The sequence below is a fragment of the Manis pentadactyla genome, chromosome 1, assembly GCF_030020395.1.
Source record: "Manis pentadactyla isolate mManPen7 chromosome 1, mManPen7.hap1, whole genome shotgun sequence".
In the NCBI taxonomy this organism is placed as follows: Eukaryota; Metazoa; Chordata; class Mammalia; order Pholidota; family Manidae; genus Manis; species Manis pentadactyla.
In genome coordinates this window covers 131,337,943-131,354,544 of record NC_080019.1, presented here as the reverse complement: position 1 = coordinate 131,354,544, position 16,602 = coordinate 131,337,943, and positions in this window count along the sequence as shown.

Genomic DNA, 16,602 nt, shown 5'->3' with positions numbered 1-16,602 from the left:
TATGCCATGCTGCTGTTAATCAAAAGAAACAGGCAGACAAAGCAGACTTCAGAACAAGGACAATTATAGGGATAAAGGGCAACATTACATAATGGCAAATAATCAATTCTCCTAACCAAGAAATCAATCCTAAATGTTTAAGCACTTAACAAAACAACATTAAAATGACTAAGAGGGGACAAAAATTTGACAGAACTCCAGGGAGAACATACTAAATCCACTATTGTAGATTTCATTTTAAATATCACTATCTCAGTAATTGGTAGTTCAAGTAGACAAAATATCAGCACATATATAATTGGCTTCAACAGAACTATCTACCAATTTGATCTAATTGTCATTTATGAAATACTACATCACTGAATAAGTAAACAAATGAGTGAATAGAACAGAATATAAATGGAATAGAAAAAGAATAAAATCATCTATAATAATTTTCAAATAATTCATGTAGACATTTTCTTTAAAAAGGAAGTGGAAGTGGAACTTTATTCCTCATTCCTTAATTTTGAGCTGAAAATAGTGATCTTCTTTTAGAGTTCAGTACAGGAAAGGCAGAGGTGGGTGTAACTTCACAGTGGAGAAAACTAGACCCTACTTCAGCCAAGCGGTGAAGGTGAACATCACTTCATACTGATGGTATGAAATCTTGATATAATGTGATGAGAATCCCAATCTCTGTGTTCTTTCTCCTCAAAATCCCTAACACTCATACACACTCAGACACACACACACACACACACACACACACACACACACACACACACACACAAATTTACAACAAATCCCTAATGAAGGAAATTCTACAAAAGAACTGACCAATGCTCCTCAAAACTAAAGTCATCAAACACAAGGGAAGTCTGAAAAATCATCAGAACTCAGAGGCACCAAAGGTGACGTGACAACTAAATATCATGTGGTATCCTAAATGAATGAATATAATGTGTTATCCTGGAAGAGTAAAATGATATTAGGTCAAAACTAAGGACATTTGAATAAAATATGAAGTTTAATAATAATCATCTAACAATATTGGTTCATTGACTGTTACAAAGGAAACATACATATGTTAGATGTTAACAATGGGGAAAGCCTGTGCCAAGGTATATAAGAAATCTTTGTAATATATTCACAATTTTTCTATAAAGCTAAAAATATACTAAAAATGTTTATTAAGAATTGTTGGAAAATATACTTTATTTTAAAATAAATGATTTGAAAGAAAGGAAGAAAATTCAAGGGTGAAGTATGAATAATTGAGATCTTACAATGACTTTTAAATTAAATACTCAAGAGGACATTAAAAACAGAATGGGAAATTACTTACATTTTTGAGTAATTATTACAGATAAGCATGCATGTATGTATAGTGCATGCCTACCTGTATGTTTTCCTTGTCATCTCAAAATGTATTTTTTAATTAAAAAGATATTTTTAGAATTTTAACAATTACTTTTTGTGTAATGCAGTGCTACCAGAAAAATTTTAAGTAATTATCCATTTCTTAATCATGGATAGAGGATAATTTCATGGGGTAGAACATATATGACATTAAATAACTAAAAGGGATGACAAATGCCTCTCTTGTTTAACTGAAATCTGCATTCTAAGCTTTCTTAGATGTATATTTAAGTCTTAAAAATAAGCATAAATACTGCCCCCTCCATCACCACTATGTCACAGTGTTGCCTAATTGCTGGTATGCCAAATTTGACTGACAAAACTAAGCTCTTCTTTCTGAGGCTGATTACTTACTCAGTGATGACAGCAAATGAAAGGCAAGTGCTAGTGGTCTACATTTTTCTTTTAAATAGGTTATCACAAAATGAGATGTATTACTGACTTAATTAATTGGTATTTAAGAAGTCATTTAAACACTTTTTCCAGCAAATAAAGGCAGCATATGTTATCGTTCTGTTTTGATGTATAATTACCAGACTTAAATTATTTTTTTTCAAAGCTACATATTTATAAGCATTAAAAAAATATATTCCCACTGAAGAGCTTCCTTAAATGTCAGAATCTCTTTTCCAAATAAAGTTTACTCAGACTGAAAATATTTTTATTTATAACATATTTGCCTTTAAAAATTCCCCTAGAGAGAGGAAAAGATGGCAGCATGAGTAGGTATGCAGAAATCTCCTCGAAAATACAGCAAATACAACTATTTCTAAAAGTGACCAGAAGATACAGTACACCAGGCAGTCTACATCTGCAAGAATGCAACATCTCATGGAAAAGGGTAAGGTGCAGAGCTGTGACTCAGTGGGACCCAAGCACTCCCCCCATTGGAGCTCACTGATGGGAGGAAAAGAATCAGAGTGGGGAGTGGGTGCTAAATAACCAGCCCTAGTAATCTGCCCCAGGAGCACAGACATGCATTGCATGGTGCTCTGAATATTAGAGGAGCACAAAAGCAGAATCTGAGACTAAGACTATGAACAGCTGGCTGCTCTGGGACAAAAGAAGAGCAGGTGCTTTAAAAGTCTTAAAGGGATAAGGGTTTAACAGGTGGACAAAAATCATCCTGGCACAATCAGCTCAGAGGGCTGGGAACTTTAGGGAACATCAGGTGCCCTATCCCCCTGGTTGGCAATGCAGCTCTGAGGCCCCTCACGGCAATAAGCAGCCTGCTATTCCTTCCTCCATGCTGGTACATGCAAGCTAAAAGGCTATTTCCGCCATTGCTGCAGACCAGCAGGAGAGCAGCCCTGCCTACAGCAACCACACAATTTGACACAGAGGGTTCTCCCTGCACAAGCAGCTAACCAGCCCAGACAGAGAGGCTGCTCCCTGCGCATGGTTGACTGGAACAGACAGTGGAGAGAAATGCAGAGACAGGGAGGCACAAAGGGGCTTTCTTTTCACGGCAGAACACACGCCAATCACCTGCAACCTCCACCAGCACCCTAGGCTATCTCAATGGAAGGCCCACCCATGAGAGCTAAGGGGATTATGCAGAGGCTGCTCTCTGCACAAGGTTGACTGGCACAGACAGAGGAGACTGGCGCAGAGTGCGGGAGGCACAAAGGGGCTTTGCTCTCATGGCAGAACAAGCGCCACTCACTTGCAACTTCTGCCAGTGCCCTAGGCCATCCCAAGGGCAGCCCCACACATAGCAGCTTGGGGAATTAACCCAGAGGCTGCTCCCTGTGCACATTTGACTGGCATAGGCAGCAGAAATGGGCAAGGCAACTGACAGGCAGGGAGGGACTTTGTTTTCCCAGCTGACACACACGCCACTCACAGGCAACCACTCCCATCGCCATGAAAACGCAGGAGAACCTTATTCAAACCAAAATCCTTCAAACACCAGAAAGAGGGATTGCTGAGACTGAAATCACCAATCTTCCTGAAAAAGAATTAAAAATAAAAGTCATAAGCATGCTGATGGAGCTACAGAGAAATATTCAAGAGCTAAGGGATGAATTCAGGAGGTAGATAATAGAAATGAAACAAAGAATGGAAGCATTTAAGAGCCAAGTAGATGAGGTGGAACTGCAAATGGAATAGAAATCAGAGAAAAGGAACACAGAGAAGTTGAGTCAGACAGAGAAAAATGGATCTCTAGGAATGAAAGAATATTAAGAGAACTCTGTGACCAATACACACAGAACAATACTCACATTACAGGGGTACCAGAAGAAAGAGAGAAAAAGGGATAGAAAGTGTCTTTGAAGAAATAATTGCTGAAAAATTCTCCAATATGGAGAAGGAAATGGTCTCTCAGGCAGTGGAAGTCCACAGATCTCCCAATACAAGGGACCCAAGGTAGACAACACCAAGACATATAATAATTAAAATGACAAAGATCAAAGACAAAGACAGTGTATTCAAGGCAGCCAGAGAGAGAAAAAAGATCACCTACAAAGGAAAACACATCAGGCTATCATCAGACTTCTCAGTAGAAACCTTACAGGACAGAAGGGAGTGGCACGATGTATTTAATGCAAAGAAACAGAAGGGCCTTGAGCCAAGAATACTGTATCCAGCAATATTATCATTTAAATTTGAAGGAGGGATTAAACAATATCCAGATAAGCAAAAATTAAGAGAATATGTTTCCCACAAACCATCTCAACAGTGTGTTTTAAAGGGACTGCTCTAGATGTAAGTTTACCTTTGACTAAATAGCTGTCACCAGATAAAATAAAACCACAGAAAAGAAAGTAGAAAACCAAATACTAACTAAAGACAAAATCAAAACAGCTATTAAAAAAACTAGTCTAGGGAAACACAAAGAGTGCAGAAAAAAACACCTGATATATAGAGTGGAGGAGGAAGAAAAAAAAGGGAGAGAAATAAAGGATCAGCAGACTGTGTTTATAATAGCATAATAAGTGAGTTAAGTTAGACAGTTAGATAGTAAAGAAGCTGCTCCTGAACCTTTGGTAACCATGAATCCAAAGCCTGCAATGGCAATAAGTACATATCTATTGATAATCACCTTAAATGTAAATGGATTGAATGCACCAATCAAAAGACACAGAGTAACAAAATGGATAAATAAGGAAGACCCATCTATATGCGGCCTACAAGAGACTCACTTCAAACCCAAAGATATAAACAGACTAAAAGTGAAGGGATGGAAAAAGATATTTCATACACACAATAGGGAGAAAAAGCAGCAGTTGCAGTCCTTGTATCAGTCAAATAGACTTCAAAACAAAGAAAGTAACAAGAGACAAAGAAGGACATTATATAATGATAAAGGGGTCAATCCAACAAGAAGATATAACCATTATAAATATCTATGTACCAGACAAAGGAGCACCTACATATGTGAAACAAATACTAACAGAATTAAAGGAGGAAATAGAATGCAATACATTCATTTTAGGAGACTTCAACACACCATTCACTCCAAAGGACAGATCAACCAGATAGAAAATAAGCAAGGACACAGAGGAACTGAACAACACATTAAAATAGATGGACCTAACAGACATCTACAGAACTCTACACCCAAAACAGCAGGACACACATTCTTCTCAAGTGCACATGCAACATTTTCCAAAATACACCACATACTAGGCCACAAAAAGAGTCTTGGTAAATTCAAAAACATTGAAATTGTAGCAACCAACTTCTCAGACTACAAAGGTATAAAACTAGAAATAAATTGTACAAAGAAAGCAAAAAGGCTCACAAACACATGGAGGCTTAACAACATGCTCCTAAATAATCAATGGATCAATGACCAAATGAAAACAGAGATCAAGCAATATATGGAGACAAATGAAAACAACAGCACAACACCCCAACTTCTGTGGAACGTCACAAAGGCAGTTCTAAAAGGAAAGTATACAGCAATCCAGGCCTGTTTAGAGAAGGAAGAACAATCCCAAGCAAATAGTCTAAGTTCACAATTATTGAAACTGGAAGAAGAAGAACAAATGAGGCCCAAAGTCAGTACAAGGGGGTGCATAAAGAAAGATCAGAGCAGAAATAAATAAAATTGAGAACAAAACAATACAAAAAATTAATGAAACTAAGAGCTGGTTCTTTGAGAAAAATAAAATAGATAAACCCCTAACCAGAGTTATTAAGAAAAAAGAGAATCTATGCACATAAATAGAATCAGAAATGAGAAAGGAAAAATCATGACAGACACCACAGAAATACAAAGAATTGTTAGAGAATACTATAAAAAACTATATGCTAACAAACCTAGAAAAAATGGACAACTTTCTAGAAAAATGCAACCTTCCATGACTGACACAGGAAGAAACAGAAAATCTAAACAGGCCAATTGCCAGCAATGAAATTGAGTTGGTAATCAAAAAACTACCCAAGAACAAAAACCCCAGACCAGATGGATTTACTGCTGAATTTTATCAGAAATTTAAAGGAGACATAATACCCATTTTTCTTAAAGTTTCCCATAAAATAGAAGAGTGAACACTTCCAAACTCATTCTATGAACCAACATCACTCTAATACCAAACCAGGAAAAGACACCACAAAAAAAGAAAGCTATCCAATATCCCTGATGAACATAGATGCAAAAACACAAAAAATATCAGCAAACCAAATTTAAAAATGCATCAATAGGATCGTACACCATGATCAAGCAGGATTCATCCAAGGGATGCAAGGATGGTACAACATTCGAAAATCCATCAACATCATCCACCACATCAACAAAAAGAAGTGACCATCCCATAGCTGCTGAAAAAGCACTCAACAAAATTCAACATCCACCCATGATAAAAACTCTCAACAAAATCAATATAGAGGGCAAGTACCACAATATAATAAAGGTAATAATTGTCAAATGCACAGCCAACATTATACTTAACAGTGAGAAGCTGGAAGCTTATCCTTTAAGATCGGAAACAAGACAAGGATGCCCACTCTCCCCGCTTCTATTCAACATAGTCTGGAGGTCCAAGACACAGCAATCAGACAACACAAAGAAATAAAAGGCATCCAGATTGGCAAGGAAGAAGTCAAACTGTCCCTGTTTGCAGATGACATGACATTGTACATAAAAAACCCTAAATATTCCACTCCAAAACTACTAGAACTAATATCTGAACTCAGCGAAGTTGGAGAATACAGAACTAATACACACAAATCTGTTGCATTCCTATACACTAATGATAAAGTAACAGAAAGATAAATCAGGAAAACAATTCCATTTACAATTGCATCAAAAAGAGTAAAATACCTAGGAATAAACCTAACCAAGGAAGTGAAAGACTGAAAACTGCAAGACACTCTTAAGAGAAATTAAAGAGGACACAATAAATGTAAATTCAAACCATGTTCTTGGGTAGGAAGTATTAATATAGTCAAAATGGCCATTCTGCCTAAAATAATCTACAGATTCAATGCAATCCCTATCAAAATACCAACAGCATTCTTCAACAAACTGGGACATATAGTTCTAAATTCATATGAAATGACAAAAGACCCGGAATAGCCAAAGCAATCCTGAGAAGGAAGAATAAAGAGAGGGGATCTCGCTTCCCAACTTCAAACTCTACTTCAAAGCCACAGTAATCAAGAAAGTTTGGTACTGGCACAAGAACAGACCCATAGACCTGTGGAACAGACTAGAGAGTCCAGATATTAACCCAAGTACACATGGTCAATTAATATACAATAAAGGAGCCATGGATATACATTGGGGAAATGAAAGCCTCTTCAACAACTGGTGTTGGCAAAACTGGACAGCTACATGTAAGAGAATGAAACTGGATCATTGTCTAGTCCCATACACAAAAGTAAATTCGAAATGGATCAAAGACCTGAATGTAAATCATGAAAACATAAAACTCTTAGAAGAAAACATAGGCAAAACTCTTTTGAATATAAACATGGCCAAATTCTTCATAAACATACCGCCCCGGGCAAGGGAAACAAAAGCAAAAATGAACAAGTGGGACTATATCAAACTAAAAAGCTTCTGTAAAGCAAAGGACACCAACAATAGAACAAAAAGTCATCCTATGGTATGGGAGAATATATTCATAAATGACATATCCGATAAGGGGTTGGCATTCAAATTATATTAAGAATGCACACACCTCAGAAAACAAAAAGAAAATAACCCAATTAAAAAATGGGCAGAGGATCTGAACAGACACTTCTCCAAAGAAGAAATTAGATGGCCAACAGATACATGAAAAGATGGTCCACATCACTAATTATCAGAGAAATGCAAATTAAAACAATAATGAGATATCACCTCATCCCAGGTAGGATGGCCAACATCCAAAAGACAAACAACAACAAATGTTGGCGCAGATGTGGAAAAAAGTGAACCTTCCTACACTGCTGGTGGGAATGTAAATTAGTTCAAGCATTATGAAAAGCAGTATGGAAGTTCCTCAAAAAACTAAAAATGGAAATACCACCTGACCCAGGAATTCCACTCCTAGGAATTTACCCTAAGAATACAAGTTCTTAGATTCAAAAAGACATATGCCCCCTATGTTTATCACAGCACTATTTATAATAGCCAAGAAACAGGAGCAACCTAAGTGTCCATCAGCAGATGAATGGATAAAGAAGATGTGGTACATATACACAATGGAATATTATTCAGCCATAAAAGAAAACAAATCGTTCCATTTACAACAACATGGAGAGAGCTATAGGGTATTATGCTCAGTGAAATAAGCCAGGTAGAGAAAGACAAGTACCAGATGATTTCACTCATCTGTGGACTATAAGAACAAAGCAAAAACTGAAGGAACAGAACAGCAGCAGACTCACAGAATCCAAGAATATACTAACAAATACCAAAGTGAAAGGGACTGGGGAGGATGAGTGGGAAGGGAGGGATAAGAGGAATAAGGGGCATTACAATTAGCACGCATAATGTAGGGGAAGATGGGAAAGGCACTATAGAACAAAGACACAAGTAGTGACTCTTTAGCATATTACTACACTGATGGACAGTGACTATAATGGGGTATGTGGTGGAGACTTGATACTGGGGGGAACCTAGTAACCACAATGTTGCTCATTTAACTGTATATTAATGATAACAACAACAAAAAACTTCCCCGTACACAATTTATGTAATTCCATTGTAATTTATTATTTTGTCTTCTCTTGTATTTTTCCTAACTTCTTTTTAATTTCTATATTTCCTATAATATATCTTTTAATTTTTTTGTATGACTTTTTTAGCCAGAGCCAACAGATCCATGTTCAACACTAATAATGACTAATGGATTTCCTTTTCCTTAAAGCTTATTTTTTTAAAAGTAGTTTCAGATTCACAGCAAGTATGATGGTAAGGCACAGAGATTTCACATACATCCCTTCTCCTACACATGCAAAGCCTTCACATGTAAACACTAACCATAGCGGGACATTTGTTACAAATGATGAACCTACATTGACATATCATAATCATCCAAAACCCTGAGTTGACTTCAGGGTTCACTATTGGTTGTGTACATTCTATGCAGCTGGACAACTGTATAGTGACACTGTAGCCACCACTATAGTACCGTACAGAGCAGTTTCACTATCCTAAAATTCCGCTGTGCTCCGTTCATCCCTCATCTCTCCCAAGCTTCTGGCAATCACTGATCTTTCTACTTTTTACTCCCTAGTTTTGCCTTTTAAAACCAGAATGTCATTCAGCCCTTACAGATTGGCTTTTCACTTGGCAATATGCACTGAGTGTTTCTCCATGTCTTTTCTTGGCTTGGCTCCTCATTTATATTTAATGGTGAACAATATTTCATTGTCTGGATTGACCACAGTTTACCCATTCACCTACTGAAGGGCATCTTGGTTGCTTCTAAGTTTTGGTAATTAGGAAGAAGGTGGCTATAAACACTGTGCAGGGTTTGCATGGTCAGAAGTTTCCAATTCCTTTGGATAAATACCAGTGAGCAAGATTTCTGGCCCATTTGGTAAACATGTTATTAATTTTGTAAGAATATAACAAACTATCTCCCAAAGTGGCTGTGCCATTTTGCATTTCCACCAGCAGTGAATGATAATTTCCTGTTACATCAGATTCTTGTCTGCATTTGATGTCAGTGTTCAACTGTCTGGCCATTCTAATAGATGTGCAGTGGTATCTTATTGTTTTAATTTACATTTCTCTGATGACTTTATATGCTGATATGCTATCTGTGTATCTTATTTGGTGTCTGATTAGGTTCCCAAAAAGTGTCCTATGGCCTAACTGCAAGCTCAGGATATTTTAAATTTTTAGTGAAACAATGAGATCTCTGGACTCTGTGTGTTCTAATATTATTCATAACTACTTCACAATGGAACTATTATCTGTTTTGGTCTAAGGCACCAAAGGAAAACAATTACCAAAAAACTAAGAGTGCTCTAAACCATGTAAGCTTGGTACTTCTGGTTTAATAATTTCAATGAATAGTAGAAGAGCTTGATAGCAACACATAGTTCAACAGCTTTGAATTTTTAATACGATCATCATGAGTTTGTCACATAACAATATTCTAGACACCAGAAACATTTATTTAAATCTAAATATAAAAATATTTCTTCAGTGAAGAAGTTAATTATGCTAGTGTTTGTGTGGGGTGTGTGTGTGTGTGTGTGTGTGTGTGTGTGTGTGACAGAGAGAGAGAAATATATTTTTTGGAAAAAGATCTCAGGAGACTATAGCTCAATACAGTTATACCAGTGTTTTCAAAGTTTCTAAGAGTGAATTCAAACTTTGATTTTAACCAGGGATGTTGGTAATTGATAGAAGAAAGATCTAGCTACCCAGGTAGTAATAAACCACATGGAGGCATGAAATGTAATTTAAGGATGTTTACTAATAGTATATATATTGAGATTAAGGATGGTTTATAATACTTAAATCTTATTAACAGACACAACTAAAAAGACTATTAAATTAGAAACAGTAAAATATATGGCATAATACTGATTTTGAATTATTTATTTAGCCATCATTGTATTTGACTATAAAATTAATTATATGATCTGAATGCTATTCTGCACCGTTTTTCTTTTTCTTTTTCCCCATGAATTATTTTTTATTTAAAGTATATACAATGGTTTTTTAGACATAGTGCTATTGCATACTTAATAGACTACCATCTAGTGTGACCATATGCACTGGGAAACAAAACAATTCACTTAACTGCTTTAATGAGATACTAGCTTTATTGCAGCAGTATGGAACCCAACCTGCAAGATCTCTGAAGTATGCCTGTCAATTTCTAAACCCACTATCAGGAAAGACTGATAATAGCCTCTACTATTACAGACTTCATTCAAAAGAGCACTAGAATATAGGTCAGAAGTTTTGGATTCTAGAGCCAGCTCCAACTAGGATCATGGCAGGCAGGCTGCTCCAAAATTCAGATTGTGCATTGGTAAAATAGGAATGATCATTCCCAGCAGCTTATCTCACCATCTGTCAGAAGAGCGAAGCTATCCCAATGTACACATTTTATTGGATGCTACCTTATTATTAATGATTAATGAACTTTAAACCCCAGTTGTTCCATAGGGCTGGTTCTAGATGACATGTGAATGGATATCCACTCCCTGAAATGCTGCTGTATACTTTTGGATCACAATGGAATATTATTCAGCCATAAGAAGAAAACTTGGATTACCTACCATTTGCAACAACATGGATGGAGCTAGAGGGTATTATGCCCAGTGAAATAAGCCAGGTGGAGAAAGACAAGTATCAAATGATTTCACTCATATGTGGAGTATAAGAATAAAGAAAAACTGAAGGAACAAAACAGCAGCAGACTCACAGAACCCAAGTATGGACTAACAGTTAACAAAGGGAAAGGGACTGGAGAGGATGGGTGGGAAGGGAGGGATAAGGGGCAAAAAAAGGGGCATTATGATTAGCACACATAAAGTAGGGGGGTGCAGACATGGGGAAGGCAGTATATACAGAGAAGACAAGTAATGATTCTATAACATCTTACCACGCTGATGGACAGTGACTGGAATGGAGTATGTAGGGGGAACTTGATGATGGGGGGAGTCTAGTAAACATAATGTTGTTCAAATTGTACATTAATGATATCAAAATAAGAAAGTTTTAAAGAAAGAGTGATCTTGTTAAACTGTGGTATCCTGAAAACAACACATGAAGAGGATCATAAGTTTTATGAGAAAGAAATCAAACCACAGCACTAAAGAACTTTAAAAGTGAAAAAAATATTACTCAGTCTGCTTCAGAAAAAAAAAAAACACTCCCTCTCAAACTTTTATACACAAGCCCACAACCAGTAGGGAAAACAGAGAGTTCTTATGACCTTTTCTCCTTCTATTCTTCTAATTTTGATATTTGGTCATAATTATGTTTACATTATATTAGAAGTTTAACATAATTTCTGTGGCTAATACCTGTTTGGGATCTGAGAGGAAAAGTATTAACATTTCCTTGCTTTTTTTTATATAAAGGTATTATTGACATGCACTCTTCTGAATTTTGTACATGAAAAACAATGTGGTTACTACATTTACCCATATTATCAATTCTCCACCCATACGCCACTGCAGTCACTGTCCATCAGTGTAGTAATATTCACTATTTGCCTTCTCTGTGCTACACTTCCTTCTCCATGACCCCCCACATCATGTGTACTAAACATAATTCCCCTCAATCCCTTTCTCACTCCCTGCCCACCTGCCCTCTCTTTGGAAACCACTAGTCCCTTTTTGGAGTCTGTGAGTCTGCTGCTGTTTTGTTCCTTCAGTTTTTCTTCATTGTTATACTCCACAAATGAGGGAAATCATTTGGTACTTGTCTTTCTCCAACTGGCTTATTTCACTGAGCATAACATCCTCCAGCTCCATCCATGTTGTTGCAAATGGTAGGATTTGTTTCTTTCTTATGACTGAATAGTATTCCATTATGTGTATGTGCCACACCTTCTTTATCCATTCACCTACTGATGGACACTTAGGTTGTTTTCATATCTTGGCTATTGTAAATAGTGCTGTGATAAACATAGGGGTGCATATGTCTTTTTGAATCTAAGAACTTGTATTCTTTGGGTAAATTCCTAGGAGCGGGATTCCTGGGTCAAGTGGTATTTCTATTTTTAGTTTTTTGAGGAACCTCCCTATTGCTCTCCACAATGGTTGAACTTGTTTATAATCCCATCAGCAGTGTAGGAGGGTTCCTCTTTCTCTGCATCCTCACCAGCATATGTTGTTTCTAGTCTTTTCGATGCTGGCCATCCTAACTGGCATGAGGTGATATCTCATTGTGGTTTTAATTTGCATTTCCCTGGTGATTAGTGATGTGCAGCATCTTTTCATGTGTGTGTTGGCTATCTGAAGTTCTTCTGTGGAGAACTGTGTCTTCATATCCTCTGCCCATTTTTGAATCGGATTATTTGCTTTTTGGGTATTAAGGCATGTGAGTCCTTTATATATTTTGGATGTTAACCACTTGTTGGATACACCATTTACAAATATATTCTCCCATACTGTAGGATGCCTTTTATTCTGTTGATGGTGTCCTTTGCCACAGAGAAGCTTTGTAGTTTGATGTAGTCCCATGTGTTCATTTTTGCTTTTGTTTCCCTTGCTTGAAGAAATGCATTCAGGAAGAAGTTGGTCATGTTTATATTCAGGAGGTTTTGCCTATGTTGTCTTCTAAGAGTTTTATGGTTCCATGACTTACATTCAGATCTTTGATCCATTTTGAGTTTACTTTTGTGTGTGTGGATAGACAATAATCCAGTTTCATTCTCTTGCATTTAACTGTCCAGTTTTGCTAACACCAGTTGTTGAAGAGGCTGTCATTTCCCCATTGTATGCCCATGGCTCCTTTATCATATATTAATTGACAATATATGCTTGGGTTTATATCTGGGCTCTCTAGTCTGTTCCACGGGACTATAGGTCTGTTCTTGTGCCAGTACCAAATTGTTTTGATAACTGTGGCTTTGTAGTAGAGCTTGAACTTGGGAAGTGTAATCTCTCTATCTTTATACTTCCCTTTCAGGATTGCTTCAGCTATTCGGGGTCTTCTGTATGAATTTTAGAATGATTTGCTCTAGTTCATTGAAGAATGCTGCTGGTATTTTGATAGGGATTGCATTGAATCTGTAGATTCCTTTAGGCAGGATGGCCATTTTGACAATATTAATTCTTCCTATACATGAGCATGGGATGTGTTTCCATTTATTGGTATCTTCTTTTAATTTCTCTCATGAGTGTCTTGTAGTTTTTAGAGTATATGTCTTTCACTTCCTTGGTTAGGTTTATTCCTAGGTATTTTATTCTTTTTTGATGCAACTGTGAATGGAATAGTTTTCTTGATTTCTCTCTCTTCTAGTTCATTGCTGGTGTGTAGGAATGCAATAGATTTCTGTGTATTAATTTTATGTCCCACAACATTGCTGAATTCAGATATTAGATCTAGCAGTTTTGGAGTGGGCTCTTTAGGGTTTTTTATGTACAATATCATGTCACCTGCAAACAGGGACAGCTTAACTTCTTCCTTGCCAATCTGGATGCCTTTTATTTCTTTGTGTTGTCTGATTGCTGTGGCTATGACCTCCAAAACTATGTTGAATAAAAGCAGGGAGAGTGGGCATCCTTGTCTTGTTCCCGATCTTAGAGGAAAAGCTTTCAGCCTCTCACTGTTAAGTATAATGTTGGCTGTGGGCTTGTCATATACAGCCTTTATTATGTTGAGGTACTTGCCCTCTTTTTGTTGAGAGTTTTTATCATGAATGGATGCGGAATTTTGTCGAATGCTTTTTCAGCATGTATGGAGATGATCATGTGGTTTTTGTCCTCCTTTTTTTTGATGTGGTGGATGATGTTGTTGGATTTTCTAATATTGTACCATCCTTGCATCCCTGGAATGAATCCTACTTGATCATGATGGATGATCTTTTTGATGTATTTTTGAATTCAGTTTGCTAATATTTTATTGACTATTTTTGCATCTATATTCATCAGGGATATTAGTCTGTAATTTTCTTGTTTTGTGGTGTCTCTGCTGGGTGTTGGTATTAGGGTGATGCTGGTTCATAGAGTGAGTTTGGAAGTATTCCCTCCTCTTCTATTTTTTGGAAAACTTTAAGGAGGACAGGTATTAGGTCTTCACAAAATGTTTGATAAAATTTAGTGGTGAAGCCTTCTGGTCCTTTTGAAGACATTTTGTTCTTAGGTAGTTTTTTGATGTATTTGTGGTTTTTTTTTCATTTTCTTTTTGTTATTCATTTCTAGTTTCATAACTTTGTGATCTGAGAATCTGGTTGGTACAATTTCAATCTTTTTGAATTTACTGAGGCTCTTTTTGTGGCCTAGGATATAATCTATTCTTGAAAATGTTCCATGTGCACTTGAGAAGAATGTGTATCCTGCTGCTTTGGGTGGAGTGTTCTGTAGGTATCTGTTAGGTCCATCTGTTCCAATGTGTTTTTCAGTGCCTCTTTTTCCTTATTTTCTGTCTGGTTTATCTGTCCTTCAGAGTGATGATGTGTTGAAGTCTCCTAAATGAATGCATTGTATTCTATTTCCCCCTTTAATTCTTTTAGTATCTATTTCCCATATATAGGTCCTCCTATGTTGGGTGCATGGATATTTATAATTGTTATATCCTTTTGTTGGACTGACTCTTTTATCATTGTGTAATGTCCTTCTTTGTCTCTTGTTACTTTCCTTGAAGTTTGTTTTATCTAATACAAGTACTGCAACTCCTGCCTTTTTCTCCCTATTAGTTGCATGAAATATCTTTTTCCATTCCTTCACTTTTAGTTTGTGTATATTTTTGGGTTTGAAGTGAGTCTCTCCCAGGCAGTATATAGATGGGTCTTATTTTTTTATCCACTCAGTGACTCTATGTCTTTTGATTGGTGCATTCAGTTCATTTACATTTAGGGTGATTATCAATAGATATGCATTTATTTCCATTGCAGGCTTTAGATTTATGGTTACCAAAGGTTCAAGGTTAGCTCTTTTATTATCTAACAGTCTAACTTAACTCACTTAGTATGGTATTTCAAACACAATCTAAAGTTCTTTTATTTCTCCCTTCTTTTGCTTCCTCCTCCATTCTTTATATATTAGGTGTCATATTCTGTCCTATTTGTGTATCCTTTGAATGACTTTCAGGGTAGTTGATATAATTTTGCATATGCTTAGTAATTAATTGGTCTACTTCTTTAGTGTTTTTATTTTCTGTGGTGAGAGCTATTTAGCCTTAGGAGCACTTACAGCTTTATCAGTCTCTCCAAAATGTACTGTAGAAATGGTTTGTGGGAGGTAAATTCCCTCAACTTTTGCTTATCTGGAAATTGTTTAATCCCTCCATCAGATTTAAATGACAGTTTTGCTGGGTAGAGTATTCTTGGTTTGAGGCCCTTCTGTTTCATTGCATTAAATACATCATGCAACTCCCTTCTTGCCTGTAAGGTTTCTGCTGAAAAGGCTGATAACAGCCCGATGTGCTTTCCTCTGTACATGACCTTATTTCTTTCTCTGGCTGCTTTTAATAGTCTGTCTTTATCCTTGATCTTTGTCATTTTAATTATTATATGTCTTGGTGTTGTCTTCCTTGAGTCCCTTTTGTTGAGTGATCTGGGCACCTCCATGGCCTTCCCCAGACTGGGGAACATTTCAGCAATTACCTCAAGGCTCTATCCCTTTTATCTTCTTCTTCTGGTACCCCTATAAAATGAATACTGTTCCATTTCAATTTGTCACACAGTTCTCTCAATATTCTTTCATTCTCAGAGATCTTTTTTTCTCTGTGTGCCTCAGCTTCTTTGTATTAATATTTCATTTATTGTTTCCTCCACTGCATCTAATTTGCTTTTAAAACCTTCCAGTATGTTTCATTTCTGATACTCTCTTCCATAATGATTGGATCTCTGACTGGAATTCATTCCTGAGTTCTTGAATATTTTTCTGTACCTCCTAGAGCATGTTTATGATTTTTATTTTGAAATCTCTTTTAGGAAGATTCATGAGTTCAGTTTCATTTGACTCTTTGTCTGGTGTATTTATAATTTTGCTTTGGACCATCTTCCTGTCACATTTCATATTTGCATGTGGCACCCTCTTGTGCCCAGAAGCTCTACTCTCTGAAGCTCTTCAGCCCCTGGAGCAATGTGGTCACAGGGAAGCGGTATTGGTGCCTTGGGG